This window comes from Drosophila innubila (assembly GCF_004354385.1).
Source record: "Drosophila innubila isolate TH190305 chromosome 2R unlocalized genomic scaffold, UK_Dinn_1.0 1_C_2R, whole genome shotgun sequence".
NCBI classification, from domain to species: domain Eukaryota; kingdom Metazoa; phylum Arthropoda; class Insecta; order Diptera; family Drosophilidae; genus Drosophila; species Drosophila innubila.
Window position 1 is genome coordinate 4,641,498 of NW_022995374.1, and position 22,920 is coordinate 4,664,417.

Consider the following 22,920-nt stretch of genomic DNA (forward strand, 5'->3'; position numbering starts at 1 on the left):
CTTGTATTTGTATTTGTGTTGCTTCTTTTCAGTTGAACTCGCAATTTTGTTGACTTTTCGCCGTTTTGTGTTTATCACATTTTATTCATTTCGCTCTCTAGTCTGTGCGTGTGTGTGTGTTTGTTTGTATTTGTGTGTGCACAGTTTCGTTTTGTCACTTGTTGTTGTTGTTGCTGTTGCTGTTGCTTCTCCACTTGCAATAAATACCAATTTACAGCATTTTCGAATGTTTACACGTGACTTTAGTTAAGTTGTTGATTCTGTGCCGAGTGCCATAAGCATGTGTCGCATAAAAACAACAACAACCACAATAATAATAACAACAACAACAACAGTCACAATGTTACCATTATGGGTGACATTTATCTGAGCGCTATTCCTATTTGTTGAGCTGATTAAACGACTTTGCGCTTTTTGCCGTTTGTCTGTCTGTCTGTTTGTTTGTTTGTTTGCGTATCATTTATGATTGTTGCAAGTGTGCAAACATATAATTGCTGAGGTTGCCACGAGCTTTGCATGTGACGGCAATAAATTTTGCATATTTCGTATACGTGTTTGTATTAATATTAAGTATACGTCCTGTTGTGTGCTACTCATTGAAATTGTGTAGAAAATACATATCTAAAATAGGTCAATATAATTCATATCTTATATTTCTTTATCTATTGCTGAAACTTTATGTTTATCAGTTGATGTCGCAAACTCCAGCGTTTACAATTATTTAATAGCAACTTTTAATTATTTTATACAAAAGGTATTTACATTCGTCAGAGTCATTAAACATTATTTGCAGCGAACGTGACAATTGATTAAACCAAAATTTGCTTTTGCTCACGGGTCGTCAGATAAAACCACTAAAAAAAAGTTAATATGTTGGGCCTGAATTTTAGAGTGAAATTACTTAATCGAAATTGCGTTCTTTGAACATAACAAATAAATTTGTATTACATTTTAAAAGTGTGTTAAAATGGGTGTCTTTTTAAGTATGTTTTCATATATTGCTATGGACATTCAAACAAATAATCGCATTTTCTTATGCAATTTCTTTGTCGTTACGCATAAACTAATTAGACAACAAACAAACAAAAGTCCAAAGAACTGAATGGCTTAGTCGAAGTGACTAACTAAACTACTCACTCACAGTTATACTCTGTAAACGTTAGAGAATAAGAGTCACTTTAGCCCACAATAGCATACTAGAATTAATTTTAATTTAATATTTAATTTTTTAATTTATTATTATCTTTCATATCATAAATTGTAAATAATTTTTATAATAAATAATAATAATTAATATTTTAATATTATTTTAATGGTAATAATTAATAATCAAAATTGATTATATTAGTAAAGTAACATATTAATTTAACATATAATTTAACATATTATGTAATTTATTTATTGTAGGGTATCTTAATGTTCATAATTTAGTTTTCAACTGCATTGAGAAATGCACTGCCTTTGAGATTTATTCAAGCAATCGCCTTCCATACACACACACACACATTCTCAACAACACAAACACAAACACAAAAACACTCACCTCTCACCTCGCTCTTGGACTCTGCAAATGTTGACCGTTACGCCCTCGCACGCCTTTATTACGCAAAAACGGGCGCTGCTTTTGCATTCTCCCACTTGCCGCATTCATCGTCGCTTGGCAACTTGTCCCACGATTCTCATGGGCGACGTCGTCGTCGTCAAGGACAGCGTCGCTGCCCTCTTCGTATTGCATTGAACTTGAACGGGGGTTGGCTGCGCTGGCTTTGGCACTGGTGAATTGCAGCTAACTGACGCTAGGGGGCGTGTTCACTTGCAGTCCTCACTCAATGCGTTGCGTGCGCTCTCTCTCTTTAATGCGCTCTTCACTCACTCAAGTTGTTTTGTTGAACCGAGTTGAGTTTCACTCGAAGTGCGCCTCTGAATATGCAATGGAATTTTCAATTAGCTGTCACAGCTTTTGGGGAATTTCCCACTGCGTCTCCACTGAATAAAATGCATAATTTAACTGTACAATATTTGAATAACGCCATTGCTGCTGACGTCAAGACAACAAGAACAAAAAGAACAAAAAGAACAACAAGAACATGCGACACGGAAATGCTTTTCAACTTTAAACTTTGCTCCTAAATTTAGAAGCCTAAAAGCAGCAGGCAGCAAAACCAAAGCACAAATATAGTTTGTGGGCGTTGTTGTAGTAGTTGTTGTATTTATAGCTCAGTTGACTTTTGGCTTTGCCATGGCAGTAAGAAAGTGTTGCATACTTTGTGGCGTTTTATTTTTATGTTTGTTTTGCTGTCAAGATTTAGCGCCTTCTGCTAATCAAAATACTTTTGAAAAAAAAACCAAAACAGCTGTCGCGGCTTACATGTGTGTGTGTTTGAGTGTGTGTGTTTGGTTTTATGTTTGCGGTCATTTCCGGCGACATTTACAAGTCGATTAGAAATGCAAATAGCATTCACTTGCATTTGCTAAGACTTGACTTTTAGAGTTGGAAACGCGGTAAAAAGCAGCAGGTATTGAGGGGGGAGGAGGCATGTTGCATGGTTTATCAATTACAGGCATAGTCCCCAAGTCGCAGACAGTTTACAGTCAACGCCACTTGCCACAAGTCGATGTGACGTTCATTTCAAGGACATAAATGTGAATATAGACTTGGCATTTAATATGCAATATGCGAGGGCAGCAATGTTAAGATGTCGTTTTCTAATCAAATTGACATCGAAATAAATAGCTAGACCTAGAGCAAAAAAATGTTTTGAGCGTATGGAAAATTGGATGTTAGATGGCTTAGAATCGAAAAAATATCAAATTTTCTAGGTGATAATAATTTAAATGCAGAATCAATTTAGAGACCAAATAATGAACAAAATGACATTCCGCTTGAAAATCGGTTAATTTTTGATGAAGTTATGAGAGATCAAAGTTTTTGAAAAAATGTCAAGGGGTAGGTATGGAAAATTGGATGTTAGATGGCTTAGAATCGAAAAAATATCAAATTTTCTAGGTGATATTAATTTAAATGCAGAATCAATTTAGAGACCAAATCATGAACAAAATGACATTCCGCTTGAAAATCGGTTATTTTTTGATGAAGTTATGAGAGATCAAAGTTTTTGAAAAAATGTCAAGGGGTAGGTATGGAAAATTGGATAATATATGGCTTAGAATCGAAAAAATATCAAATTTTCTAGGTGATATTAATTTAAATGCAGAATCAATTTAGAGACCAAATCATGAACAAAATGACATTCCGCTTGAAAATCGGTTAATTTTTGATGAAGTTATGAGAGATCAAAGTTTTTGAAAAAATGTCAAGGGGTAGGTATGGAAAATTGGATGTTAGATGGCTTAGAATCGTAAAAATATCAAATTTTCTAGGTGATATTAATTTAAATGCAGAATCAATTTAGAGACCAAATCATGAACAAAATGACATTCCGCTTGAAAATCGGTTATTTTTTGATGAAGTTATGAGAGATCAAAGTTTTTGAAAAAATGTCAAGGGGTAGGTATGGAAAATTGGATGTTAGATGGCTTAGAATCGAAAAAATATCAAAATTTCTAGATGATAATAATTTAAATGCAGAATCAATTAAGAGACCAAATCATGATCAAAATGACATTCCACTTGAAAATCGGTTCAGTTTTGATCAAGTAATGACAGTTTGAAGTTGGTAAGATCTTTAACCGTACCGGTACAAACGTTTCGGTATTTGGTTCTTGACAGAAAATTTATTTTGGTTACGGTTTCAGACTCGGTACTAAAAATGAAACGGTTAGTTTCGGTTAACGATTGTTATTCCCTGATAATAATATGGTGATATAATTTCAATAATAAATCTTGTTATTAATTTATTTTTCTTTGTTATTACAAAAAGTTTAAATTTAGTTGATGTTTATGAATTTCTTCAGATTTCTAAGTTTTCTCTCAACTATTAAAATGACCCTCGCTGCTATAACAGCAGAAGTAGAAACAAAAGCGAAAGCGAAATTGAAACTGAAGTTGCAGCTGACCAAAGTCACGAAGTGAATGGATTGAACTTCACTTTGGGTTGGGCTCTCTTAGAACCTTGTCGAAGCCGGCATTTGCATACCAATTTGTTGTTGTTGTTGATGTTGTTGCTATTGTTGTAGTTGTTGTTGTTGTTGTAGGTTTGTTGTTATCTGCCGCAGCGGAAATGCAATGCGGCTGTGTTTGTTGACTATGTGGTAACGTGCAACTTACTGTTGGCAACTTGCAACTGACTCTCGAATGATTGACACCGCGTTGCACGCAGGTTGCATTTTGATAGCAACTTCCCCTTGCCGCTGTTTCTACAGCAGCTAATGGCAAACAAATTGGTATCTATAATAACATTTATTTGGCTTTATTTTAGTTGCGATTCGAGCTCATAAAACTAAATTGCATTTTCTTTGATTTTCGCTTATTTTTCAAACATTTTTGCATAAATGTGCAATCTCCAAGTATGTAGGTGTGTGTGTGTGAGTGTGTGTGTGTGAGTGTGTGTTGAGGGAAATCCTTTTGCGTGCCTGGCACCTGATGGTGCGACTTTAGGATTTAGTTCTCGTTTGGTTTTCCCTCTTCGCACTAATGGCTTGTTATTTAGCATAAAATCGTGTTATCCCATAACTGTGCTGTTGAAGTGTGTGTATGAGTGTATGTGTGTGTGTGTGGTTGTGTGTGTGTGCATTTGACAGGCTGTATAAGCTATTGGTTTTTAATAGCGCGTTTCGTGCATATGAAAATGGATTTGATGGCATATCATCAATAACAGGCAGCAGGAACTGAATAAAAAAACGAACGAAGAAACAAACAAAAAACCATCAATATATGTTTGTTAAAATACGTATGCAAATATGTGTGTGGGAGTGTGTGTGTATCATATATGAGAGTGTATAATGGTTATTAATTTGATTAATATTATTATTGTTTATTTATTTAATAAATATGACAGAGTAATATTGTTGCTAGTGATGTAATTCCAAACAGTGAATCAAGTTTTAAATTGAAATGTTAAAGTAGAAAAAAATAAAATCGAGTTGTCGATTTATCGACAATTAATATATCGAGTTTTCCCAAATTAATTCTTTTTTTAAGTGTAAAAAAATGGAAAGTGCTGCAAGAAATCTAAAATTTCTAATTTTCGCTTCTGTATTTTTACTTAACTAGTTGTTACTATAATTATAATTATTGTAATTTTTAAAAAATTTGCAGATAAATTAAAAGTTATTTTCTAAACTTTTATTTGAATTAACTCAAATTCAAGCTCTCAACTGAAAGTGTATTAAATAAATCTTCATAATATTTCTATATACAAAATTTAACATACTGAGAAAGCTTTGCAGAAAGTGAATAATTTGCATAACAATTGGCTCTCATAATTTGTAGATCGACATTGAAAATGCATAATAAATTTAGTTGATAAATGTATTTGATTAAGTTATATAATATTAAAACCAGTTAATAATCGCATACTAATTTCATTTATGCACATTTGCAGATTGACAACTTTATGAAGAGACAGTTTCATTGACGACTGCGGGAATTCAAAGGGTAAATATTTATGCAAATTTTAAAAACACCTAATTATAACTCAAGTTAAGTATTGTATTTAGTTGCAAATGCTTAAAATAATTCTTGTGAGAGTAATTATCAAAGAAATTGTAGTGCTATAAAATTGCTGATTTGGAAATTTAGTACGCGAACAGAATACGGAATAAAGGGATTACGAAATACACAGGACGCAGTACAATTAATGATGCTGAGAAAATTATGCTCATCACATTGCTCAATTCTAATAATTATGTTAGTTTCACACAAGGCGGAAGAACGAGGGAGGGGAGGGAAGAAGGTATAGCAACTGAGTGTTGTTTTACGCCATTTTGTTGTTGTGGTTGCGGTAACTTCCGGTTCAATAGGGCGGCAAGAGAATACACATTTATTCATTTAACGCCTCATTAATTCATCACTTTCAATAAAATTTTACGCTTACATACATTTTGAGCACACACCTGCTGTGTGTGTGTGTGCGTGTGCGTTGGATATTAACCTCAAGTAGGGTATTAACCAACAGTAACGGGACCATGAGTCGCTTCATTAGAGAGACAGTAATGCCACAAAGCTGTGAATTCTTGCGCTTTAATTAAGCGTGCACACTCTGCCTCAAGATGTATAAGTGTGAGTGTATGTGTGTGTGTGTGAAACTCATTGAATTTCGCATTAATGCATTAACTTTTATTCAGCGTCAGCAATGCGCAAAATGTGTAGCATACTTTGAGGCGCAAAAGTTGCACTGACTTTAAAACTCGAGCAAAATTCATGCTGCCAATACACGTGACCAAAAGGTTTTGGCTTATATAAGCTATAAGGCTGACTGCCAAAAATAAGAAGGAGGGAGAGAGAGTGAGACAGAGACAGAGACATTTCGCATACGTTTTATATGCAAAATATATATTTGCCAATTACTTGAGGCACTGCTAAAAGGATTTTGACAATAAACAGACGCATTTTCTTTATGATTATTTTTTTATATTTTGGCTAGCAGCTGCCACGCCCTTCCTTACGCTTCCCTCCTTCTAGGTAACAGCAAAATATACAGCAACAACAACAGCAGCAACAGCAGCGGGCGGGCGATGCGTCGTTTAAAAATAACTCCTTGTTGGAATTTCCATAGAAATCATGCATATTGAAAAATGTAAAAATATTGATGTTTTCACTCTGGTGCTAATTTTAAAAATTTTATGTGAAAACACTGAAATTGGCAGCAAGGAAAGTTCATAACAGAGAGAGAGAGATAGAGAGAGAGGGTGGCTGAGAGAGTGGAAAATAAAGGAAGAGAATGAGAAGGGCAGACATTTGCCTTGGGAGATTTTTTTTTATTTTTTTCCAAATGCAGTTGCAAGTGCAGAAATTGCTGGCAAATTGTATTTTACATATTTAGCGTGGCGTTGGCGTATGTGATTATAAAAATAAGTGATATTTATTTGAATAACTCGCGCACACACGTCTCGCCACTTCCATTTCCAAATGCAACACTAGAAAATTATCGAAACCGAAACAGAAACAGAAGCAGCAACTGAAACAGAAAACAGAAACAGATGCTCAGGCAAAAGCAGCAGATTTCCTTTCTTTTATTTAGTTGAAGGAGATCGGTAGTCAAAGCAACAACACACACCACACACACACACACACTGTGAGGCCGAAAAACTGAGGCAGGCGCGCCGACAACCAAAATACTTATACAATAACAAAAACAAAGAAAACCAAAAATAATACGAAAAATTGCTTTAATTTTAAAATATTTCAGTGTATGTTTATCTATCCATCTGTGCGTGTGTGTGTGTGTGTACGCCTCGGCCTTTCGATTTATTTCGAGCGATCCGATCGGCCAGAATTAAGAGCTTTATTAGCGCATCGGCCGAGCAATCAAACGCGTCGCGTTTAACAAAACGCAAAAAGGAATCGATTCTTACTCAGTTTCCTTTGTACGTTGCGGGTTTTGCCGGTATCGATAGACGTTTCGATTGGCGTTAGAGAAAGCCGGACTTATTTTTGTTGTGCAGTTTTGTTATCATGTTGTGTTGTGTTGCAAAGTGTAGCGATCAAAGTGTCTATCGATATATTACAGAGTAATATATAAAAGATTACACTGCTCTATAGCACACCATAGTAATTCAAATACAAATTAAATTAAATAATTAAAATATACAAATATGTAACCAAAAAAATGCACCTATCGATAATTCGTGTGTTATCGATAACATTATATAATAATGTCGATTAATCAATTATCGTTATCTATAAATCGTTTGAGCTCTCAATTGAAACTGTAATAGACTTAAAGTCGCCAATCCATTTATTTCCTTATTCCTTTACTTATTTATTTACATGCACATGTGCCTATCGATAAATCGATACTACAAGTAGCATCATCAAATAATTGATTATTTAATTTCCAGGACTTTCTTGAAATGCTCATTAGGCACCCAAGAAATAATTCTGCGATTAAGTACTTACATAAAAAGGCAGCCCGAAATGTAATTGATTATTAAATGGCATTGATAATGTTATGACCGTTATAATCTCATTAGGTTCTTATACTTATTTTATGTGGATAATTTTTTCTTGAATTTTTCTTTATGCAATCCTTAGAACGGGTTGCTTAGCGTCGTCTTGGCTTTAGGCCAAGAAGCTCAAGTAAGACGGAAAGCCAAGCCGCAAATCCTTTGTACAAACACTCGAAATAAGAAAACAAGAATTTCGCATGAAAACGCCATTAAAACGCTTTGAAAACGCTTAACTCGAAAGCTTATCAAAAGTAGGAGGAGAAGAAGAAGAAACATACTCAGATAGCAATTGGGGTTTTGCCACCTGCAATTTTGGTTTCAAGCATTTCAAATTGTTCGTTAGGATTTTGTTTTTCAGCTTTTTTTTTTGAAATATATTTTTTGGTTTTGTATTTTGTCGAAAGGTGCTTCTGGCCGCGTTCTGCCTGCGGAATGGTTGGTTATTTATTTTGGGTTACCTCTAAAATTAAAATGGCTCAAAAACACACAAGACCAACACAAACACACACACACACACACAACAATAACAACAACAATAGCAACAACAACAACAACAACAAACAAGAGCGAACAAAAAAACGTTTTTTATAGAACATTTATTTATAATTATACATTCTCGTTGTATATGCGATTTTCTGCGCCAGTAAAGTGAAGTGTAGGAAATATCGTGCACAGACATATTTTCATTTCGATCCGAATCCGATTCCGATCCGTTACGATACCGATGCTCAATAATACTTTGCGTGTGTTCAATTAACAAGTGAATCAGTGAATAAATAAGTGATTATATATATACATAATTGTTTAAATTATATGCAAAATCAAATTCAAATTGCAATATTCGTCTCGAAGGACGCGCCATTCCGTCTCACTTCGTCTTACGTCTTTCATCTCTCTCTTCCTGCCGCGCAGTTCAATTAACTGTGCAATAATTGACATATAAATTAACAACAATGTGCTAAATAATTCACCATCTTTATTCGCTCTAAAGTGATTCAGTTGGGGTCAGAAATAATATCGATCTTCGTTTTCTGTGTGTTTTTTTGTGTTGAAAAGTGAAATTCTGTCAAAGCAATAAAATTTCCCAAAATAAAGTCAAAGAAAACATCTGTTTTTTGTTGTTTTCCTACGAAAATCGCGCAAAGTGAATTACAATAACAACAACAACGTCAACGTTCATGATAACAGCGGCAACAACAACAATGTTGTTTAACATAATGCTAAAATTTAAATTGAAAATGTTGCCAGCAGCACAAATGCTGCCAACACATGTTGCTAGCCGCCAGATGGCGCTGTACATGATCGGTGTTCACAGATGGCGACAACACGATCAGCTGAGCATAAATGCTGCTAGATGGCGCCACTCACAATTGTAAGCAATTATTTTCTGGGGAATGTATGAGGTATTAAAAATATATACTTTCCAAATATTTCACTGTCAAAACAATGAGAAATGTGTAGAGTTAATGTTAGGTTACAGGAGACTGTCAATAAACACTCGGAAATATTCCTAATGCGAACATCCTGGCACTCCTAACGTGCTTAAACAATGGCTATAAAGCTTCTAAGTTTCCAACTAATCCTTCAAACCACCTGCAGAGTGTTTTTCATGGTGCTTTGCTTTCGTTTTATAAGTGGCTTTTCCAGCTGAAGGCTATTACTAAGCGGTTTTGCAGTGAGTGTCAATGAGTGAGTGTTACAACAACAAACAAGAGCTTTGAGTGTTTTCATAGAAATGAAACACATGCGATAAGCCTTTGAAAGGTTCGGTTAGGGTTTTAATTTTAAAATGCTAAATTCAATTCAAGAGAAATATTGTAAAACTGTTACGTATGTTACATGTATGCAACACATATCAACACATCTTGGTTTTAAGAACATTTTAAATAAGACCAAGTTCTTATTTTAAAAATAAATGTTCTTAAAATTAAAATAAAAAAATTAAAAATTATTTTTTAAATTTATAATTTTTTTTATCTTTGACTTTTTTATACATTTTATTATAATTAATACTCATAGTATTAGTGATATGGTCTTAAAATGATCTTATTTAAAGAACAAAATATTGAAGATAAATGTTCTTGATTTTAGAAGTTGGTTTTTTTTTTCAGTGTAGGGTTAGGGTTTTAATTAAAAATTGTTAAGTTCAATTTTAGACAAAATATTGCATGCATGTATATTAAATTAATGTTTTTTTTCTTTTTTACAGTTTTCTAGTTTAAATTAGATATATTTTGATTCACTTTTTAAATTATTTTGGACTTGCTTCAAGTTTTATCGACATTTAAATATCACAACTATAATTTTAGAATTTCTAACTCTAAAGTACAAGAAAGTGTGTTCCAGATTCGATCTTATATACAATAATTTCTAATATATTAAAGGTGCCTTGGGTCAGGCTTAGGTATTCTGTGACTTATTCTAGGCTTAGCAGCTCGAGGGGGCTGTAAGAGAAGTATGTAGGGTTAGAGACATGTCTGTCATGCCAATCAGATGCGATAAGCGCTTCCGTTTCCGTTGTAATCCAATACGCACATTCGCCAGACTTCACTTGGATATGTTGCTTCTCTCATAGACAAGTATGTATGTATCCACTTGATGCTTATGTATTTTGAGTCAGTTCTCTCTGTATGTACAGTCTAGTTTGGTTGTGTCCCCTTTTTTTTGGCACTCGTCTCGCATATTTTGTGCAAAAACTTCGTGCAATTCTTTCGACCAAAAAGAAACAACTAGAAGCATTAACGACTCTTTCTAAATTGCAACAAAATGTTGTTGTTTATTTACGCAAATTTGTGTAGACTTTGGATGGCTGCCAAAAATTACAAAAGCATCACAGCGACTGCCCCGCACAACCCGCCAAATGCGACGCCATTTTTCTAGCCATTTTCTAGCATTTCAAATGCCAGCCAAATACCCCAACAACAAGAACAACACAACAACCAAACTGCCAAATTGTTGTACGATTTTATTATGGAAATATTTACAAGAATATTTGTTAACTTATTCATTAATTGTTGTGTCTCGGCCTCACATGATGATTTCATGATTATGTTGTTGGACGGCGGGGAGTGACAAAGGCGATTTTCACCCCATTTTGTTGTTGTTTTCACTGTTTGGCCAGAGGTGGGCGAGAAGCGCCTGTAGGGAATGTCATAAAAATCAAGTGAGAAGAAAAAAGCGCCACAAGAGAAACATTGACAAAAATGTCGAAAATCATGACAAAGAGCCGAAAAGTCGCAGCCCAACAATTTATTATAGACAACTGTGTTCAGTCTGCATTCCGTTTTAGTTTCTATCTCCCTTTCACACTCTCTTTCACTGTCTCTCTGTCTCTCTCTTTATCGCACTGACTGTGAACAAAAAAAAAAGGAAAAACTGTAGACAATTTGGACCCGCTGGAAAAGCTCTGTTTGTGTATTCTGTTGCCTGCTCTTGCCGAGGTGTCATGACAACACACACACATCACATGAGATACATAGATATAAAGATACAAAGATACATATACGGCACGGGGCCAGAACTGATCAACGTAGGTGTATGTGAATGTAGATGGATGCGGTTGATGTCGTTGCTGCTGTTGAAGCATTTCATTAGCCACCCACACGCTTGACAAACACACACACACACACACACACTCACACACTCACAGAGACAGCACGTTCACAACATCACTACAGGAGAGCACTGCGCCTGGCATGTGGGCGTTGAGACAAGCACGCGCATTTGTCTCTCCTAAATACCCTGTAAACGAAACACCAAATGTGGTGCATCCGTAACAGGCAAATCATGTTCACTTTTCTTTGCAACAGGGATTAAAACCGTAAGCGGTATTTACCGATTGAAATTGGTAACCGTAATTGAAACCCTAACCAAATCAAAACTTTTTCATTATACCGAATCCAATAATATTTCAACCAAAATAACCGATTAGTAACCGTAATTATGTTGTTAAGGTTTTATTATCGTTTTGAATATCAATCTTACCAGGAAAATCTTTTTTTGAACTCAAAATATCTCTGTTTATATACTAACTTTGTTTAACATTTTCACAACTAATTTATTTTTTAATTGAATTCATACTTGTATTTCGAAACCGAAATATACAAAAACCGTTTCGAAATCGATATATAAAGATACAGACTAATACCTTGTCTTGCATTAAAGCTTATCAATTCTAAAGTATTTAAATTTTCATTAAATTTTTAAATTTTATCAATTCTTAAGTATTTAAATTTTCATTAAATTTTTAAATGATTTTAACTTTTAATGGGAGCAAGATGTAAACCATATTTAAGCAAAACAATACAAATTTATTGGAAATATAATATTTTTATTTTTATTTTTTAAATGTATATATATTTTTTGTATAATATATATACATTTTTTGTAAAGTATATATAAATTTTTTTTTTATAATATATATATATATATATTTTTTTTTCATAATTTAAATATATTTTTTATAATATATATATATATTTTTTTTATAATATAAATATATTTTTAATTAATTTTTTTGAAATCTTTATTAAGCAGTAAATTAAACGCATAGTCAAAAGTGTCGGGAAATATGAAATAAGGAGTATTATCACAGTCGATTACACTGCAAATTTGTACCTTTGCCAGATTCTAAACCAAAACCACAATATCTCTCAAATATTCGGAGAAATTATCTCTAAATCAGACTTGTTGCATATGCAACACATTCAGGCGTAGGCTTAAAGCCTGCGGGAGGCTCTATCTCAGGCATGACGTAAATAGGGATATACTTTCTCACTTTATGTTTGAATGACATTGCTTATTGTTTCTGTCATTTATCTATTTTCAGTGACACAAAACGGTTGCAGCATAAGGAAAACAGGTGGAAGCGGCAGCAACCACAACGTCAGAGTCAATTGATAAGCGCAACAACAATAAAGTAACTAAGAACAGAAATCAGGAATAAACAAAACACCTAAAAGTACACAGATCAAGTGGCTTACTATCATTCAAATGTTGCCATATACAACAACTAAATAAATATATACGTAACATATATTTATAAACTTAAAAAAAATGTTAACTAGTTGTCATTGGACATTTTAAAGGCACTAGAAACGTTGGACTTTTTTCATGTTGCTCAACAGCGGCATTTGGCAGGTAAATAATTATCTTAAATTTGTAATCATAATTTTTGTGTTACTATTTATTTATTTGTTTCTAATTGTACATATGAATTAGAAAATATTGTTAACGATATCGAACTGTTGTATCGAATTTAGCGTTTGTGTAATTCTTTATGAAATTCACTTATTGATGCAAAAATATAATAAAATATTTTAACGACAGTCACAATGGTATCGGGGATTAAAAATAATTAATACTGTTGGGAATTTCAATGTATTTTTTTTTTTATGTGGTCGAAATTATAGTATGAATCTTAAAAAGTTGATTAACTGCAGTTTAATTTCTACAAAAGAAATATTTATTTCAAGAAGAATAAGTTGTAGTTTGCACGAAATTTATTTTAGAAATAAACTAATTAAAAATATTCAAAGCACCGAAAATAAAACACTTTTCAAAAAAATCAGAATTTTAGTTACTTTTAGATTTTTAGAAAAAGTCTCTTCTTATATCCTTGTTACTTTTTGATCATGCTGTGATCTCTACATAGATTCTGTTTTATCGAGTGTTGACTGTGGAGCAGATTATTGTAGAGCATACCATTCGTTTTTATATATGTACACATATGTATCTTTTAGTATAAGCAGGGCGAGACCTACAACAACAGCTGAGCATGTATTGTGTGTGCACAATGGACAGACAAACACACAAACACACACACACACACACACGCACAACACACGCACATCGATGTTGGGCGATGGTATTTCTTGGCGTTCAATTAACGTAAAACATTTGCCAAGAAATTTCTTGAGTCTTTTGGCTCGTTGGCCCGTTTCATTGGCTTTAATGCCATGGCAACAGCGGAAAGCAAGAGAAAAAAAATGCCAAAAAGGCTAAGAACCGACGCGAAACATCAAGCGTTAGATTACAGCCTTTAATGAGAGCAACTCGATAGATAGTTACATGTTGCACGGGGTCAATGTTCGATTAAATGGGAATAAAATAAAAATAAAATTGTACTTATAATAATAATACCTATATAGTTAGTTAATGAAGTTAAGAGTTAAATTTGGTTTTATGTTAAAACAAATCTACTTTCATTTTCGCTTTTTCGAAATGATAAACACTTTTACACACACACGCACACTGTCAAAATTTGTGGAAAAAGGAGGCAAATGAAAGTGCGTCATACAAAAATTTGAAAAAAATTATTGAACGTCATTGCAGGCAATTTGGTTGAATTGTATCTTTCTCCCTCTCTAAAATTGTCAGTATTTCTCCATTTCATTCGCTCTATGGAAATTATAAAATATTCATGCATATGTGTGTGTTTGTGTGTGCTGTATTAGGGTGAGAGGGATGCGGGAAATCATCAAGAATTCAAGCACGCGTCTTGTGTAATATTAACACACACACGCACACACATTAATGTATTGTTGTGTTTATATACCTGTAGCCACATCTCATAAAATCTGGTGAAAACAAAAAAAAAAAAACAAATGAACAGTCGAAATTGTGGCTCATATTGTTGTTGTTGTTTAATGTTGTTGCTGTTTACGTGCAATTATTGCGCGCGACGACCGCAATAAAAGAAAATTAAAGTTTTTCCCCCCAGTTTGTTGTTGTTGTTGCTGTTGTTGTTGTTGTTGTTGCAAGCGTATCGTTCGTTCTTTCAATTTTCTGGCTGTCAGTCCGTGTCGCATCTTTTGGCTCGAGTTTTTATTTCTACGCTCCCCACTGTGCCGCCCCATACCCATATTTCCTCTCGATTCTTATGCCTCCTCTTCGGCCACCCTTTGTTTGCTCCTTGCTCTTGTTTTCCCCCTTTTTTTGTATGCCTGACATTTGTGCATTTTGCATTTTACTCGACGTTCTGCCATTTCATTTGCAGCATCAAGTATTTTGGCCCTGTTCCAAAATGTTTCGTGTCTTGTTGTCTTCTGTGTCGCCGCAGACGATGCCGACATCCAATGGGGCTCTGCTCACGGGGACAGTTAGTGATTAAGCGTGAAAATATCAGACTCATCATAGTGCAACTGCTCGCTACAGCCGCCCAAAGGAAGAGCTAAAGAGCTAAGGGAAAAACGAAACACAAAACAACAAATGCGAAAGCAAAAGAACACAAATGAAGCAAAATCATAGCGCCAAAAGACTAAGCAAAATGGCGACACTTTCATCTTGTTGTTATTCTTTCTAGATTTATTTGTTTATTTGTTCTTCTGTCTTTTTTTTCTTCTTTTGCAAATTAAGAAATGTTTTTCTTAGTACGTTTGTTGTTGCTTTTGCCAGATTTCGTTTGCAAATTAAAATAGTTGTTTCATGTTTTGCATACTGTACCCAACAATTTTACAATTGACAACTTTTCATTTTTATTGACATGTCATAATTTGAATTTTAACATATTTCTATGCCTAACAGTCAGACTTAACATTGGTCAATTAAGCGATTAACAGCAGTTATGCTAAGCATGTTAAATTTCTTATGTTAAATAAAAGAGTAGCAGCTGTTAAACTTAAAATGTTAAATTAAAAGAGTGTTAGTAAAATACCTACTGTTAAAGCTTTATTTCGAACATGTTAACAAGCTGTTGGTAAAGCTGCTGATACAGCAATTAACAGCTGCTATGTTTAACATACTATGTTAATTTGTTAGTTAAAGTTAGTTAAGCTGTTATCCCATGAATCAGCTGCTTTTAATGCCTTTACTGATCTGATAAACTGATCAAGAAACACTCCAATGCATTTCTCAGCATTACAATTAAGTACTCTTCGATCTCATCAGATCAAATGTACAGTATTTACATAGAATATCAGCAGAGACTTTAATACATATGTATTACGAAGATCATGTTGCATTCCTACGATTCTTCTGTATATTTACTGTGTGTATCAGCACGAAAGGGAACAACAAATTGTTGAATACACTGTATACAGAAATGTTTATACGAAATGTCAGTATAAGAACAAAACAAAAAAATATTTCTTTTGGTCGAGTAGTTGTACTCATATATACTAGATACTACATAGGTAGGTATGTGCACGATTATGCCTGAGTGTGCGTGTTTGTGCCTGCAGCTGCGCAAATGGCGACGACAGACAGCAGATGCAACATCGAGGGCTATGAAGGGGCATGCTCGATTTTGCAACTGTACATGAGGCATAGAGACTGTGTTTTCGTAACGTCTTTCGGCCGCACCTGTCTTGGAGGCCATTCGAATGGCCAACGAATACTCAGCATTTCGTAGGGGCACTTGGAAAAAAATAAAGAATTTCAAAACAACTCAAAAAAAAAAATGTTGTTTTCTCAAAAGCACTGTAATTTAATCAGTAAACAGCGCGGTGTGGTCACAGGGGGGGGAATATACACATACTCACACACACACACACACCCACACCCACATACATGCACACAGTCACATATGCAAATGAGTGACGTACATGGACGAGACCAAAGCAGCGTCAGCATCATCGACTCTTTACACTCACCCATACACAGATGTGTATGCTCTCTCTCTCTCTCTCTCTCACCTATGAGACGATCACACGCTTTGTCTATATTTAGACAGAAAATGCAAATGGCGGCATACGCACACAATGCCCGCCAGAGAGCGTGAGTAGAAGAGTGAGAGCAGGATAGCCAGAGCAAGGGAGAGACACAACAACAGAAAGAAAGAGAGAAAGAGAGAGAGAGAGAGAGTCTTGGTGATCGAGTCACATGAATGCACAAATACATTGACAGAGCTTGGCAGCTTTTGGCGCATGCGTTTTGCTCTCTTGTAGGTAAATGGCAAGGGGAAATGGAAAAAAGAATGTGAACTGATCGCCGTGGCAGCCATTTTGAAAAGTCGTAATGAACGTTAACTAACGCTTAAGACATTTCAAGCATTTCGCTTTGTTTTCTTACGTTTTTACGTTTTGTTTTCGATCAATTTGTGGCGCTATTATAAATAAAAATAAAAAGGATAATTTTTATAGATTTCGGTTTCTCTATTTCTGTGCCTGCTGTGTGTTATTTTTATATGTGTGTGTGTGTGTGTTTGCAACACAAAAATATCCATAACTAAATTTAACATTTGTTTTTGTTTTATATTTAACTTTGCCCGTCTTATTTTGGCCAACTTGTTGTTGTTATGCTTGCTGAATGAATGGCAGACAACAGGTCGCAGCTTATAAATACTTACAGCCATACACACAAACACACACACACACACACAACCATACACTCCCCTCGTACAGAGTATAGTAAAAAATAATTATCAATTGTGTTGAATTGGTTTTTGGCTCTTGCACATTTTTAATTGAAATAAACAATTGATTTTTTTGCTAATTGTGTGCTCATTGGATTTTTACAGCATTGTATTTAACATTTTGGCAGTTAGTTTTATTTATTCTATTTTATAGATATATGTGCGATACATATTTTTAACAAGTTGGCACGTGCCACAGCTAAATCTGAACTTTTATTTATGCAGCGCCACAGATACAGATACACACAGCTAAAGATACATAGATACTTGTATAAACAGACAGTTAACCTATGTGTTGGTATATAGCTAAATAATCTTTATGGATGCCTCCTGCATCATCGTTTAATGTTATTTTTTTTCTTTCAGAATTTTATTGTTTATTTTTATTGTCTTATATTATCTTTTTTTTTTTGCAATTTGTTGATGCAACAACAGCTGCTGGCTGGGTGGTCTAATATTTCCAGTTAATGTTGGGCCAGAGAAAATGCGAAAGACTAAGCCAAAAAGAGGGCCTGTATTTTTTATCCTTTGTTCCAATCTGTCTACGATATAAGAACTGGGTATAATTAAATGCAGTTAAATGACAGCTAAAGAAAATAACATCTAGACTTTTCTTTGCATTGAAAATCTTGATAAAGCTTAGAATATTTCACAGAATACATGTCATGTTTGGAAAAATTACATTTCTTAGAATTAACCGATGTTTTTATGTCTTTTCAATGGTTCTATGATAAAATTCTTGTAATTAAATACAGTTAAATGACAGCAGAAGAAGGCAACTTCTAGAGTTTTCTTTGCATCGAATATGTGTAAATAAAGTATCATTTCATAGATATAACATATTTGTTTAATACTTTTCATTAATTTTCGTTGTATGTTTGGTCTAAGTGTCAATTATTAGCTACAAAGATTTGGTTTGCTTAAGAACTAGATTCATGCTTCATTTATAAAATTTTTTACAATGAAATTAGGCATAGAAACAAGTAATAGAAAAAAAGGGATTAACTTTAAATTCTATTTTTAGTGGCTGCTCCATAATAATCGTCATGCAAGCCAAATTAGGAAACACAATATGACACATCAACAAATTATAAAAAATATTATGAATGGGATAAGTGGATGGAGGAAGATACTGTCAAAAGGATTGCATGTGCGCCACCACAAATTAAACGTGTTCCGTTTTGCCCTCTTGCATCTAAAATTGGGGAAGAGTCGACTAAGCAGATCCGACAGCTACTACACATGCATAAATATATAACATATGTATATATATATATATGAGTGTGTTTGTCTGCACATAATGTACTTCCTTAAGTGCGTTTCCCCAATGCAGTTGTAGTTTTACCTACACAAGAACACACAGCATCACGGAAAATGCCACGTAGAGCACGCGTGAGGCGTACAGAGATTTGCTATGGGATTACGAGTATATCTGTATATGTATATGGGAAGACTGCTCAGTTTACTAATTGCTTCCGCTACTGCAACGCTTTGCGGCTGCATGAAGTTTTTAGGGGTCTAGAGATTCATTTTAATTGCATTTCTTTTAACGGTAACATCACCCAGAGTCCCAGCAGCAACAACAACAACGACTACAACAGCCCCAGTCCAAGTCCCAGCCGCAATCGCAGTCCCTGAGTCAACGTATGGCCGCTGCACGTCTTTCCCCGCCAGCGTCTGCTCTTCACTATCGACGGTGCCCGGACGGCGACGTCAATAACATTTGTGTCTGCATACACACACACACACACACATACAGATATATATATAAGTGTGTCTATGTGTGTATAACAAAAATCAAAGGAAACATATACAAGATCTAGAAACATATCTACATATATTCAGATTTTCCTGCTACTTGAGATCTCTTTCGAAATGGACGTTGTCTGGCGCTGTAGGTGAGAAACTATACACACACACACCCACACATACATACATACAGACAGCAGCTCGGCCCGGGTCATAACAACTAACAACTTTACAGTCGAGTGTGCTCCACTGTGAGATACTCGGTACATAGACTTTTAGATAAACAATCGGTTCTGAATCGAACCGACTCGAAAAAGAAAATAATTACATAAATTTTATGGTTTTCTAATATTGCGCAAATATTTAAGACTTCGGCTTAAAATAAGTCATATTTAAGTCTTCAAATAAATTTAAACTATCACCAAAATTTAATTTCTTAAAAAAAAAAAAATTTAACTAGTTCAAAATGTAGAGAAAAATGTATAACAATAAAAATATTTTTAGTATGAAATTGAACCAAGGTTCGAACCTAACCTAGGTTTCAGGGTGTATATAAACCAATTCGCAAACCGAACCGATGTCTAGCTCTATGGTTCGAAACGCCGAACCGAACCTTTAACAAAATTTTGGAGATTCGCAGCCTTGATTTGAACACAATTACGTTGTAGAGCTAGTTTTCTCTTCTTCTTCAGTCTCAAAAATTGATTCTATAATAACTTAAAAATTTATTATCCGATCATGCAGAAATTTTTAGGTCACCTTTGTATTATTATTATTTTAATGTGTACCAAAATTTGCACTCTATAGCAATATTTTTTTCCCCAATTTGGTAGCTCTAGCTCTTATAGTTCTCTGTTATAAAGGAGATGGCTAGATCACCTCGACTGTTTATGCTGATCAAGAATCTAAACAATTTATAGGGACGTAGATGCCTTCTTCTCTCTGTTACATAAACTGCCACAAACTTATAAGCCCCTTTTACTCTTCATCTAGCGGGCTTAAGATATGTAAATGTAGTGAAGAGTTTTGTGTTGTTACCCGGAGCCACTTAAGTTGCCATTGCAATGCATTTCAGCTATGCGATCGACTCGTATGCTAAATGCCTTTTTAAGGAAGCTAAGGCCAAAGGATGTGCGCACTTGAGACCCAGACCAAGGACCGGGGACGGGCTAGAGATGAGCCCGGGAAATGCGCTTGCTTGAAAACCAAATATTTGTATCAATTACGAGAGTGTGCGTGTGTGTGTGTGTGTGTGAGTATCTCCCTGTCTGTGTGTATTTGTGTTTTGTCTATCATTGACTTTTTGGCACATATACGGTTCATTTCATGAGCCGAATCTTATGCCATGTGCTGCTCGCCAACAATAATAACAACAAAAACAACAAGAGCAACAAGAACAACGGCAACAACAAATTGTGCACACATGTTGCGTATGTTTTTGGTGTTTGGTTCGTTTTACAGCATCGTATAGTATAATAATACTTATTGTGCAGACAGTCGGTAGTTCCTTCTGTTTTCCCTTCTACCTTGTCCTCTTCCTCTTCCTCTTCAGTTTTTGGGGTCGACATAAATCCAACAGCTGATTGAGCATACGCACTTTAGTTATAAATAAATATAAATCGCGTGCAGGATCTGAATATATTTCCCTGTATAAAAATATCCATCAACAGCTGAGCAACTGACGTCACACTGTTGAACCAACTTGCAATTGATTTTTGAATATAATATTTTTATTTTGGCTTTTTTCTCGGTGTTTTTTTAGTACCCTTGTGTATATAAAAAGTTAGCTGGAGGGCGCAATTATTCAGGGAATGTGACGAATGATGTTAACTTCCCATTGGTAATATAAAGTTTATACATTCCTAGATAAATTGTGGAATTGAAATGGGCGAAGAACGAATGTAATAAATGAGAAATAAATAGACTAGCAAATAATTATTGATAGTATTATTTTATTTTGTTATATACCAAGGTGGTAATGTATTTTCTAAATTTTTTTTATAATTATTTTCTCCTTTTTAAAGTCTGTAAAATTATTAAATAAAAATATTTATCTATAGAAAATAATTTTATTAAAAATCAAGCTGAAATATGTATTAATAACAATTAAATTAAAGATAGAAAATATAAAATATATAAAATTTATATTTTTTTTTTGTCTTAACTTGCTTAAAAATAATTACATTATTCTCTGATTGCCTTGGGTTTAACTTTTCATACCCTTAACTCTGCCACAAGTTGCATGTCATTTGAATTTCAATTCGTAATGCGCATAAAGAGCTCTTCCAGTAACTCCCAAATGCCACATCAGTCTTAATTCAAAACCATGCGCAGTTTTTGATGTTATGCAGAACAGTCGAGAGACATGTCTTGCCAGGCTTTATCCATATGAGACACACTAAACCCAATGCTGTCAATGTGCTGCCGCCAAGCCTGCCTCGTCATGACAACTCTGAGCGAGATAAAAAGTAGAGCGAGCGCGAGAGAGAGACAGTGAGAAAGAGAGAGAGAGAGTGCAAGTGTTGTGCCTGTCGCTTTGCATTTGACTCTAAAGATTTATGGTATCCTTTCAACTTTAAACTCGCTTTAGCTCTGGCTGCATAAAGAGACAATGCCCCTCACAAAGTTGGACTCATGCAAAGTGTGATTGTGTAGCGTGTATGAGTGTGTGTGTGTGTGTGTGGCACATGTGCGTATTGTTATACCCTATATAATAAAGGGGTGAGACTGCTTTGTAAAAGGGGAAGACGTCTGACCTAAATTAATATTGAATTTAAATTATGTTTATTTGGGATATTTCAAGTATTTTTGCAAATTTTTTAAAACTTTGTTTATAATTTTTTACTTTTTAACCCACCATTGTACATTTTATTAACATCTTTGAACTTTTATATCATTGTCAAAACTTTGTCAAAGGTACAATCTGTGAGTTTGGATGATATAGTTTAAAAAAAACAAGAAAAAGTTTTTCAAACTAAGCAATTCACTCAAAGTGTAAACTCTAACCTCAAATTTGACAGACTTGCAGGTCGAACTTTTCAAAAAGCCGCTTTATTGCACGATCAAATCGTGTCAGCTAAGTTGTGTACAAATTTCAGCTTTCTAGGTCTGACGGCTTGTTCTACGCAATGATCAGTCAGTGAGTGAGTAAGTCAGGACAAAGAGTTTTATATATAAAGATTTACTTCAGTGCTAGTTACAGGGTATTTGTCAGTGTACCACCGACAGCCGTCTCCGTAGTGCATGCAAACCTAAGCCAGCTCAGGGGGGCCAACTCTTTGGGCCACTTGGCCCGTTCTTGGTCTCATCTGGTCGTAGTATCGACTGCCTGGCTTGGGTCTCCGTTGCAGGAGGTTACAGGCAACGCGTGTGCATTGAACTGATCGTCATAAATTGCGTGTTTTGATGCTTGAGAGGCGAGACGCGACTACGCCTTCGACAGTCAAGATTAATTGGCTGGCAGTGTTGTCGTCATGCCAATAGAAAATTGTGTACTTTGAGTACTTCAAGTACACACTGTATTCATTTGATTCACTTTTGAAACAAATTCTCATATTTTTATATATTTTCTCTGTCTCTTTGCAGCGAAACTTTTTATCTGTACCTGTTGTTTGCGCACGCAAAAGGAAACTTTAACAAGGTGAGTGTGAAAGGTATCCCCAGGTCACAATCTACACGTGCCCCCCTGCCACAGCGACAGCCTCTTATACCACACTCACGCTCTCTCTATCTCTCTCATTTACTTTCTC

General features: G+C 34.7%; 1 protein-coding gene across 11 annotated transcripts in view; it reads left to right on the forward strand.

Moving 5' to 3' along the window:
* Positions 1-22,920, forward strand: part of LOC117783046 (myocyte-specific enhancer factor 2) — a 58,348-nt gene that overhangs the window by 10,316 nt on the left and 25,112 nt on the right. For all 11 annotated transcript variants that reach the window (XM_034620208.1, XM_034620209.1, XM_034620210.1 and 8 more), the window contains exons 2-4: positions 5,505-5,557; positions 12,899-13,209; positions 22,757-22,811. The gene's annotated coding sequence lies outside the window, so the exon portion shown is untranslated. The remainder of the gene's footprint in view (positions 1-5,504; positions 5,558-12,898; positions 13,210-22,756; positions 22,812-22,920) is intronic.